General features: G+C 31.5%; 1 protein-coding gene across 1 annotated transcript in view; it reads left to right on the top strand.

The window, feature by feature from the left end:
• The first annotated feature begins 586 nt into the window (after window positions 1-586).
• The window catches only part of LOC114327222 (uncharacterized), a 34420-nt gene continuing 22360 nt past the window's right edge, over window positions 587-12646 (top strand). The window contains exon 1 of the mRNA XM_028275766.2: window positions 587-951. The gene's annotated coding sequence lies outside the window, so the exon portion shown is untranslated. The remainder of the gene's footprint in view (window positions 952-12646) is intronic.

Genomic DNA, 12646 nt, shown 5'->3' with positions numbered 1-12646 from the left:
AGATTATAATAAATGTATAAGAGACGACTTTACTGTTGTAATGGTTCACTGTATTCGGAGATTCTATACCGTGTTCACAAATTTAATCTTTCTGACGTTTTTTCATCATGGGTGATCGAAGCAACAGAAGAATATCACAGTTCCCAAATCGCCTTTGATAATGTCTGCTGCGGACAATAGGTGGAATACCACGATACAACAATGGAGACCATGGACAGGAAAGAGAGCAAGAGGACGATTCCAGATGAGATGGGGAGACGACATTAAAAAGATAGGAGGAACGCACTGGAAACAGAAGCGAATGGAGGAAACTGGGGGGAAGCCTATGTTCAAAATTGGACGAATTAAAGGGCAAAAGAAGAATGTCTGCTGCAGTAGTAGATGAAACATTAAGAAGAAACGATTCGGAACTACGGCCAGTAAATCCGAATACAATGTGTCAATATAAAATACAACTTTTAAAAGCCTACAAGAATTTACTTTTTGTTTGTTTCCAAATTAAAAGTTTGTTCAGAATAAAATTATAAATCTAAAAATGTTTTCTGTTAATCACTACAGTTATATTTTGTTTTTCGGAATATTTTCAAATGTTCTGTTATAAAAATCTGTAACAGTTGCAGTTAATCACGAAAGATCCAAATGTCCAGTTTTGCTTCTAGTAATGTATCATAAAATATAAGTATAATAAATATCTGCTCTACGAACATAATTGCTAACGATTACGTGCTAATTAACTGAACAGGAACCAACATTTGATTGATATATCCTGAATGAATTTATAGATAGTACCTACATCCGGTTTTTGAGAATACCAATTGACTCGTTATTATATAATGCACACTACATTTTAACATGATTGCAGACTATCATCGAAATCTTAAACATTTATTTTTATCTGATAAGAAAAATAATTGTTCGATAGTTGAAAATGCGGTTTTAATAGATTATAAGGTAAGAGTTGCAATCTTAAGGCACAATAATTTAAAATTTATTGTACGAGTGTTGTGTAATTTTCGTAAACATACAGGGTAAAAAGAATCATTGCATTAAAAATATAGTAAATGCTATAATAAAAATATGAAACAAAATACGGAAAATATTCTGTTTTTGCTGGATTTCAATTTTATTATTTTAAAATTAAAAACTTTATCCAATTTAATTACTCTTTAAATAATACAATATACACAAGGCGAAAACGGCGGGTTCGTTGGAAAAAATATTCCCATGAGATTTTTTTGCATAATCACATTCGTGAGACACCCCAGAATAAGGTTCAAGAAGTCGCCCACGCGAAAATGGTCCATTTTTTTTAAATCAAATTGCAAAAATCAATATTTTCGGCCCGGAGATTTTTTTTTAGAATTTTCGGACCATTCCGGACAGAAAAGGTCTCTTATAATTTTTCTCTAAAGTCGATCGTGTTCGAGTTAAAAGCAATTTAAAATTTGAAAAACGCGAAAATGGCCATTTTTAAGACTTAATAACTCGGTTAAAAATGGTTATTATGAAAGTCGGAAAGTGACTAAATCAAATTTAAAGCCCCCCCCCCCTTCATGATCCTGAAGAAATTTGTGTCATTAATTTATTACTAAGCTGTTATTTTTATTTATTAATAATGAATGGTAAGATCGTATTGACGTGGCTCTAAATGTGAGTGCGAGCGATATGCGCCATTGGACTGCCTGAACGGCATCTCTTTCGCACTCATCATGGACGGCCGCCTAATACGTGCATGTCGCTCATTATTTTTACTTAAAAATAACGGCTTAGTAATCAAATAATGACAAAAATTTCTTCAGGATCTTGGGGCTTTAAACTTTGATTTAGTTATTTTCTGACTTTCTTAGTAATAACTTTTAACCGAGTTTTTTTCAATTTTAAAATGCTTTTACCTCGAAAACGATTAACTTTAGAGAAAAATTATAAGAGACGTTTTTTTATCCAGAATGGTCCAAAAAACCTAAAAAAAAATTGTTTCGGCCAAAAATATTGATTTTTACAATTTGATTAAAAAAAATTATTAAAAAAATTTGGACCACTTTTCGCGTGGGCGACTTCTTGAATCTTATTCTGGAATGTCTCACGAATGTGATTATGCAAAAAAATCTCATGGGAACATTTTCTCCAAAGAACCCGCCGTTTTCGCCTTGTCTAATAGTTGGAAAGTCAGAATTAGACAACAAAACTAAACTCGGAGTATATAACAAGCACTAATAAATCAGATAATTACATATGAGGCGGAAACGTGGATTGTGCAAAAGAAACTTGAATCAATGATAAACGCGACCGAGATGAAATACATGAAAAGAATAGCTGGAGTTATGAAGTTTGATAGATTCAGAAATGTATAAGAAGAGTGCTGTTACAAGAACCGGTAATGAGGAAGATCGAAAACAAACAATTGAGCTGGTTTGGCCATATACAACGAATGGAGCAAAAGTGACAAAGAAGGTACATGAAGCCAAAATGGGAAAAGAAGAAAGGGAAGACAGATGGACCAAATCCATGATATAGGTGGAAAGATGAGAGACATGAAGAACCTGGACACCAATAGAAGTGCATTAAAGACATGGATAAGAGGCGGAACCCTACATCCGACGCCCTGAAGGACACTAATGATTGCGAGGAAGAAGATCACTCTAGGGATTTTATCTAGTGGAAGTCAAGATAAAATATTCAGAGCTGAGGAATTTCACCAAAAAGAGACTTCCACGATATAAAAACTTTTACTCGGAATTGAATGCAAACTCTTGCCGGGAAACAGGAATAAGTATGGGTTGATAATGAGTAGTTCTGGAGAAATATGACTAATACAAAAATACCTAAAATAAAATCAAAATAAATCTTTGTGTGCCGTGCTTGTTTTCAAGCGTTGGCTATCGTTGTATTAACAAGCTGATGAAATGTTTCTCGGTCGGCAGCTATATGAAACAATTCCTCGAACGGTCGACCTGTCCATTGCCTAATGTTACTCAGAGGACAGTTGTTTTCCTCCAACCCAGCGTTTTCCTTCGATTTTGCCCTGAACGATCAACCGGAGTACTACCCAGGCTGTGGGTGAAAAAACGTGATATAATTCAGGAAGTTTTGAAACCTATCAGGTGTTGTAAAGGACGATGCCAGGAATAACTTCTATTAAAATGTAACCAAAAATATTGTGCGCTTTTTTTATTGCGATTGTCATTTGTTAAATTTGCAATTTTTAATGATTTTTAATTTTGCAGTTTAGGATATTGATTTTAGAGAATAACTTTTTAATAGAAAGTTGTAGTAAATTAAAAAACCTACAATTTGAGGTATGGTAAGTTTAATTTCGTTAATTGGTTATTGCAAAACAGCCTGCGAAAGGTCCAAAATGGCCGTCTTTTACAATGGCATTATTTGTTGTACAAATAATTTTTTTTATTTTTTAAAGCTTTAAAATAAAGATCTTTCAATTTCAAACATAAACAAAATTGTACAGCCAGATTAACGAATGTGTTGCTTAGATATTATAAATTGTTTATCCCAAGAGGTCAAATGTCGAAGGCTATAACTTTTTGAAAAAAAATCGTAGAGAGTTGGTGAAACATCCAATCTCCTTCTAAAGAGTTATATTTTTATATTCTGATGTAAATAAATGCGTAAAACATTTTTAAATCTCTAATTTTTGGGTTTGAAAATAAGGGGGCAAATTTTGTTATAAACATTTAGAGCTGAAGCGGCCCTGTACATCCTATGAGTTTCTAACTTACAGTTATTGTTGCTGAAGATGAAATGAAGATTTATAAAAAAATAAAAAATTTGTACGACCAACTGAAGCCGAGATAATTTTTGGGTTTGAAAATAAGGGGGCAAAGTTCGTTATAAACATTTAGAGCTGAAGCGGCCCTGTACATCCTATGAGTTTCTAACTTACAGATTATTGATGCTGAAGACGAAACGAAGATTTATAAAAAAATAAAAATTTTCTACAACCAACTAAAGCCGAGATATTTGTTTTTTTTTTCTTAAATCGTAGTGCCTTTATTTATAACAATTAAGAAATTATTTTACAGTCATTGACTAAAGAAAGACATATTATCTTAAAATAAAAATTATTATAAAATATAATTACATTTAATTATTAAAAATTATTTTTAAAATCGGTGCTTTTGCAAGCGGCCGAATTTTGCAAATCGCCCGGCTCGCTTCAAATTCGCGCGCTCGGAAAATTTTTACTTAACTTGTATTAAGTTTTGACAGAAAACAATTTAATAATATTACCATTATAATATACAGTCTATTTACCACTGTATTTGTTTTTCTTGATAAACTTTTATATGTGAAATCCAAAACGAATAGTCACTACAAGAAGAAAAAGTTTTATATTGTATATTATAGTCAGAAGTAACATTATTATTATTATATTTATATAACAATAATATATTTATTAATAATATATTTCATATATATGTATCATTTTTGTAATATTATTTCTTCAGAAATGAAATTTCACATATAAAAGTTTATCAAGAAAAATAAATACAGTGGTAAATAGACTGTATATTATAATGGTAATATTATTAAATTGTTTTCTGTCAAAATTTAATACAAGTTACGTAAAAATTTTCCGAGCGCGCGGATTTGAATTTTTAATAATCAAATGTAATTATATTTTATAATAATTTTTATTTTAAGATAATATAAGTCTTTCTTTAGTCAATGACTGTAAAATAATTTCTTAATTGTTATAAATAAAGCCACTACGATTTAAGAAATAAAAACAATTATCTCGGCTTCAGTTGGTTGTAGAAAATTTTTATTTTTTTATAAATCTTCGTTTCGTCTTCAGCAACAATAATCTGTAAGTTAGAAACTCATAGGATGTACAGGGCCGCTTCAGCTCTAAATGTTTATAACGAAATTTGCCCCCTTATTTTCAAACCCAAAACTTATCTCGGCTTCAGTTGGTCGTAGAAATTTTTTATTTTTTTATAAATCTTCGTTTCATCTTCAGCAACAATAATCTGTAAGTTGAAAACTCATAGGATGTACAGGGCCGCTTCAGTTCTAAATGTTTATAACGAAATTTGCCCCCTTATTTTCAGACCCAAAAATTAGAGGTTTAAATATGTTTTACGCATTTATTTACATCAGAATATGAAAATATAACTCTTTAGAAGGAGATTGGATGTTTCACTAACTCTCTACGATTTTTTTTTCAAAAAGTTATAGCCTTCGACATTTGACCTCTTGGGATAAACAATTTATAATATCTAAGCAACAAATTCATTAATCTGGCTTTACAATTTTTTTTATGTTTGGAATTGAAAGGTCTTCATTTTAAAGCTTTAAAAAATAAAAAAATTATTTGTACAATAACTAATGCAATTGTAAAAAACGGCCATTTTGGACCTTTCGCAGGCTGTTTTTCAATAACCAATTAACGAAATTAAACTTACCATACCTCAAACTGTAGGTTTTTTAATTTACTACAACTTTCAAAATTAAAAATCATTAAAAATTGCAAATTTAACAAATGAAAGTCGCATTAAAAAAAAAGCGCACAATATTTTTGGTTACATTTTAGTAGATGTTATTCCTAGCATCGTCCTTTACAACACCTGATAGGTTTCAAAAATTCCTGAATTATATCCTGAAATCGACCTATTTTTCACCCACAGCCTGAGGTACTAAGCGATATTTAGGTTCTCTCATTATATGACCGAAGTATTGAACCTTTCTCATTTTTATTATGGTAATCAATTCTCGCTCTTTGTGCACGGTCTCCAACACACGTTGGTTAGACATGTGTGCTGTCCACGGGATTTTGAGCATGCTACGGTAATACTAACTTAAACGCTTCTAATTTGTTAAGATTTTTTATTTTATTTGTCCCGGTTTCACATCCGTAGAACAAAACGGACCAGACGTATACTTTATTTCAAGTTAAGAATAAAACGGAGATCAGTATTGCCAAACCGCTCGCGTACGGGTGGATACTCGACTGCCGATATACGATTCATTCTAGTCAACACGGCATGGCATCGCCGCGCTGCTATCGCTCATAAGAAATACATTGGGCTATCTCCGCAATGTTCTATTCTAAACGTTAAACGCTCTATAGCACTTCAATACTCTTAGATGTGGTTAATGACAGACTTCTACTGCACAACACAGAACGACAGCTATATTATAATGGAGCTTTTTCGTGCAAGTCCTATTCTGGTCGAAATTTCGTCATCACTTTCAACCCTCCAGTCAATCCAGCTACCCAGAAATAAATAGGATTAAAATAAATTTAGCAAAAACTAAAAATATCTAACGAGTCTCTAGATATAACTTTGAAAAATATTAATATAGAAAAGGTTGAGTCATATATTATATAGGGTGAGTCACCACTAACGCGACGGAAGATTACAGCGAAATGGTAAAAGATTTGAAAAAAATTTAAATTGAATAGTTTGTAAGTTGATAAAAGCTAAATTTTAAAATTATTTTGAAATATACAGGGTGTCACAATAAATGGCGGCGTATCAAAGTTATATTTTTTCTTAAGGAACACCCTGTATTTTATTGAATTTTTTAATTGTCCCCAAAAAATAAGGTATAGTTTCATAAGGCTTCCCTATACCTATGTACACAGTGTTCTGAGTTATGTTGACTTTTCTTAAAATGTAAAGTTTTAAAAGAAGGCTTATTCTCAAGTTATTTACAAAATTATAAAAACATTACTTTTACATCTACATAGTTGGATATTGGTTGAATGTATTCCATGATTAATTATTACACATTTGTCTACAGAGTGTTCAGAATTTACAGTTTCATTAGTGGAGTATTTAATGTGTCATATGATGCTTATTTTAAATGGAACACCATGTATATTAATAAATAATTATACTAAACAAATTTACCTCTTTCGAATGGTATATGGATGTCCTATACCTAGGTGTCATAGTTTTTGCGTAATTTACAATTATTTAAATTCTTAGGCCCGATTGTTCAATTGGAGATTATCTTCAGATTAAAAATAATCTTCAATTAAACGTAATATTGCGTTGTTCAATGCAAGTTTAACACTTAACCATTTGTTAACCAGAGATTATCTTAATCGCCCAAAAACGAAGGATTAACGGTGCTAAGTAGAGATTTGTAACCTTATTTTCTGTTTTTAAATTAAATATTGTCAAGAAAATTCCAGAATAAAACAACCATAGTTATTGCACTATAATATATTGTGTTGTTATTGCTACTTTTAAATCGTAGATAAGATTTAACATAATCTATATTTAGTGTCTACATATAATGATGGCTATTGCTAATAATGGCGCCTTTGATTTTGAAGATGAATAAGACGAAGGCTTCTTAGCTGTTGTTAATATAATTTTTTCCTCTAAGAAAGAATCCTATTTTTCGAGTAAAAGAAAACCATTTTCATAAGTGGTCAGATAATAGTTTTTGAATAGATTTCGTGTACCAAAGGAAATAGTTTTATGATTGTTGATCGTATAAGAGACAGATTATCGGCCAAACTCGATTTCAGGACAAACTAGTTAGATTTTCATTTTCTCGTAATTTGTAACTGCATCACTTTCTTATTCTCGAGAATATGTTTATATTTTTTAACAAAAGATATTGATATTTCTTCTTCATCAGCCGTAAAGCTCGTAGTTATCTTTTTTTTTATTATTTTTATTCCATTTTTTGAAATTTAAATTAAAAACACGAAAATAATCACTGACATGGGGGCGTCATTGCGTCAAAAGTCATGAACACCATCATTTATACCACAGAACAATTATTTTTCGGTACAATTATCATGATAAAATTTGTTCCAAGGCGTTAATTAATAACTGGCAACATTGTCACTGCTTCAGTATTTGGGTTTAATAAATCCGAAAGTTAACCTGCAAGCGCGGCTCCTCCTTAGGGTCAATTGGTCAATGACCCCCCTAAAATAATCTCATAAAAATACCAATTTTATTAAAAATATCTTTTATCTAAAACTTCACTCTGAAATATAAAATTCTCTCTCAGCAGTCTGCATTGGCAAAACAAATATAATAGATATAATAACGTCGCGCCTCGCGCTATACACAAGCCCGTGGCTGGGCCGTATTTTAAATTGTCTATATACAGTTCTTATGGCTTATGGACAAATGCATGTAAAATAGAAAAGAGACGGCAGATAGCAATTTCGTGGGCGAGAGTGGGAGTGACCTTTCCGTCGTATACCTCTAGTAGAGTCGACGGCCTCACGTTTAGTTAGTTACCGTCTGCTGACCGCACTTCACGGCAGGTCTATATCGATCGCGGCGTATTTGCGTAATTTATTTTGTTTTGTTGGATTTTTTTGTGATTGTAACAAAAACAAGATGAGTGTTGTTGACGAAATAATTGCCTTAAAATCTGCTGGAACACTAAATTATGAACGGCGGCTTGAGAAAAAAGAAAGTGGTCGACCAAAACCAAACATGAATTTAAAACAAACAACAAAGGATAGGGGTAAGGACATTCAAAGATATTTTAAAGAATCAATGTACAATTTGTGTGATTGGATTTGTGGCTGCAGTGTGAGAAATGCATTTTTTTGCTATCCGTGTTTACTGTTTTCGAATGACGCTGTATGGGCGAAAAATGGAGTAACTGACATTAAGCATTTAAAAGTGAAAATTACAAAACATGCCTCTTCAACTACTCATATAAATTCATCAATGAGTTACGCAAGTTTAGGACGTGTTAACATAAGACAGCAACTTGATAGTGTATATCGTAAATCTGTGCATGACTTTAATGAATTGGTATCTAAAAATAGGTATATTTTAAACAAACTAATCGACTGTGTAAAATTTTGTGGAGTTTTCGAAATTGCATTGCGCGGTCATGACGAAAGTGACAGCTCCAATAATCGTGGAATTTTTCTGGGCCTTATCGATTTTGTTTCTGAACTGGATTTAATGTTTAAAGAACACATTGAAAAAAGTACAGTATTTAAAGGAACATCGAAAACAATTCAGAACGATATTTTAGAATCAATGTTAGCCATTGTGCATACTCATATCATGAAGGAGATTGGCCAGACAAATTTTGTGGCCATTCAAGTAGATGAGACCACAGACAGCTCCAATAAAACGCAGATGATTATCATATTGCGATATGTATTAACTGGTATTGTACATGAAAGATTTTGGAAATTTGTTAACCCCCTAGGTACTACAGCACAACATTTAACTAATGTAATATTGGAAGAACTTCAATTATTAAAAATTAATGAAGCACCTGAAAAATTGATTGCCCAAAGTTACGATGGTGCATCAGTCATGAGCGGTAAACTGGGAGGAGTACAAACAAAAATTAAAGAAATATACCCAAATGCACACTTCATTCACTGCTATGCCCATCAATTTAATCTTATCCTCCAAAAAGCGGCGAGTCAACACAAACCGATAAAAATATTTTTTGCAAATTTACACGGATTTTCGTCCTTTTTCGGCCGATCTCCAAAACGTACGATGGTTCTGGATAGAGTGGTTAAAGTAAGGCTACCTAAAGCTGCGCCTACTCGATGGGCTTTCAATACAAAATGTGTTGAAATTGTATACACTTATAAAGATGATTTAAAATCTTGCTTAGAGGAAATTATTGATGAGGAGCAAGATGGTAACAATATAAATCAAGCAACTGGTTTAAAAAGACATTTGGAAGATGAGCATTTTTTATTTTGGTTAAATTTTTTCCATAAAATAATGCCCCATGTTGATATATTGTTTAAACAATTGCAAATGCGAGACATTGATGTTATATCTGTCAAAAATTGTATCCTGTCTTTTAACAACAATATCCAAATAATTAGAAATACTATTTTGGAATCAGAAGTACCAAGCACATCAACAGCAAAAAAAAGAAAAACTACTGCAGAGGATCCAAAGCGACGAACTGCACTTGAAATTTGTGATATTATTATATCTGAAATAAATCACAGGTTTAGTTTCAATGATCATCTCATGATTTCACAGTTATTCTACATAGAGAAATTTGAAGCATACACTACCAACTTTCCGCAAAATATTTTAAAAATGGTGACGGCTAATTATCCCACAGTGAATATTTCCAAACTAAAATCGGAACTTGAAGTCTTATATTGTCGTGAGGATTTTCGCAATAGTGCTGGTGCAGTAGCCATACTTCAGCTTTTTATTAACATGAATTTGTCTGAAACATTTTCTGAAGCAGTGAAGTTATTAAATATTTTGTGCACACTCCCTATGACAACCGTGGAAAGTGAGAGATGTTTTTCTACTTTAAAAAGAGTAAAAACATTCCTGCGTAATACGATGGGACAACCTAGACTTAGTGCCTTGTCTATGCTGAGCATCGAGAAAACGCTTGTCAAGAGCATTCCAAATTTCAATGAGAAGGTCATAGACTATTTTGCAGAACTAAAGGATAGAAGAATTGACTTAAAATATAAAAATATTTAAAGTAAGTTTCGTTTTAATAAATTTACAATTTATTATACTATAAATATTCCTATCTATATATCAGTCAATAACCTGTTCATACCATTTTTCCTATATTTTTTAAAAGATTTACTCTAAAAAAAGACAAATTTAATTTTCGGAAAACTAGGGTAAATAGTATTGAGTTTTATCTAAGTCTGTATTTTTTATCTAAAATATAAATGCTAAAAGATCTTTTAAATACTTTAAAAAATCAACAGTTTGAAGTTTTCAAACCAAAATGACCCCCCTGAAGATTGACCCACGAGCCGCCGCTGTTAACCTGCATTGAACAACTTAATTAGAAATAATCTTCGAATTAAATTTAATCATGGTTTACTTAATCCATGAGTTAACCATTGATTGAACAACTGGCCCTTAATCTGTAAATCGATTTTAAAGCAAAAGATGAAGTTAATAATTAATGTCATTGTATGACATTGTCATTTTATGACAATACGGTCTGGTAACTATCTTATAATTAATGCATTCCATGCTTGATTATTACACATTTATTTACAGGGTGTTCAAAATTTACAGTTTCATTATTGGATTATTCAATGTAGCATACTATGATGGTTATTTTATTAGAAAACCATGTATATTAATCAAGGATTATACTAAACACAGGTTGTTCCTCTTTCGAATGGTATATGGTATATGTTCTATAACTAGGAGTCATAGTTTTTGCGCAATTTACAGTTTTCTTAAACGGTACATCGATATTAAAAATATTTATAGTCACTCTCGATTTTTAAACCCATCATCTTGGCATAGTTGTTATAGAGTGTAGTTGTAAATAAATATGTAGATATATTTTTATTTGCTGATTTGTAAAATAAATTTTTTCGTTATTAAGTAATAATATTAAAAATATAACTAAATACAAAATGAACCACAACTTACTATAAGTAAAAAATTATCAGTTATGTAATACATGTTCAAAATGTTTATACAACAAGGGATTTTAAATGATTTGTTTACATTATTTAACATAGCTTGTGTTATAGACGCAAAAGCGTTCGAAATTCTTAATTTCATAAAAATATTATCTGAAGTAGTAAGTAGTAGTCAGATACTATTTCCAGCGGAAGTAGGAAGTGTAGCATTTACAATATTTTTAATATAACCCCATTTAAAAAAATTCATCTTGGTCAGTCCTGGTGACCTAGGTGGCCAAATATAAGGACCGAATCTATCTATCCATTTATTTCTAAATTTTATGTCGAGGTTGTTCTTAACATCACGTCAAAAATAATCAGGAGCTCCGTCCAATTGGAGCCACATGTTTGTTCGCACGCTTGAAAGATTTTAAGAAGGATCCAAAAAACTTTTTTAAGAAATTTAAAAAAGCTGCTCTATTCAGATTTTCGTCAAAAAAATATGGATCAATAACGTAGGTACTCGCTCAGAATACTGTCCCAAACATTAACACTTCGTCGGTGTTGGTGATCAACAATAAAATGTTTGTTTACTGTATCATAATAAAATGAAAGCTATGTCTATTAACTAGACGATTATTATGAAAAGTAGGTAGATTCGTCTGTACACAATACATTCTTAAAAAATATCAGGATCTTCTCCAAATTCTCAAGTCTATAAACGAAAAGTTAAACGTTCCTGTTCTGTCTAATGCTGGTGTAGGTTTTATACGGATGATAGTGGTTTTTCTTATGTATTCTACATACACTCGTTTGACTGATTTCCAATTGACTCGAAATTTTTCACGTACTAGTATTTGGGTTTTCCGTAACAGAAAGCAGGACATCAAGTTCGTTGACGTCATTAAAAATAAATGGTTTATTTTTATTTACCTTTTCGTACCTATGCAACATTACCAGTAGCACGGAATCTATCGAGAAATCTCTCAAAAACGTCCTTTTTGGGTGTCTTTTATCAGGATACCTTTAAGCGTAATCTTTAGAAACTAAGAGACAATTTTAAAAATATTCCCTAATGAAAAGTAGCATGTCTACTCTTTCATAGATATCGTGATTATTCATTTTTAGGAACAATTATTTGATGTAATTGGCTCTACCAAAGCCATTTTTAAGTAAGAAAAAATTTGAATATCATACACTACCGATGTTTATAGTTTTGATAATTACCAGACCGTACTGTCATAAACTGACAATGTCATACAATGACATTAATTAACTACATCTTTTGTTTTAAAATCGATTTAC

This window comes from Diabrotica virgifera, chromosome 1, assembly GCF_917563875.1.
Source record: "Diabrotica virgifera virgifera chromosome 1, PGI_DIABVI_V3a".
Classification (NCBI taxonomy): Eukaryota; Metazoa; Arthropoda; class Insecta; order Coleoptera; family Chrysomelidae; genus Diabrotica; species Diabrotica virgifera.
This window is presented reverse-complemented; position numbering and strand designations above follow the sequence as displayed.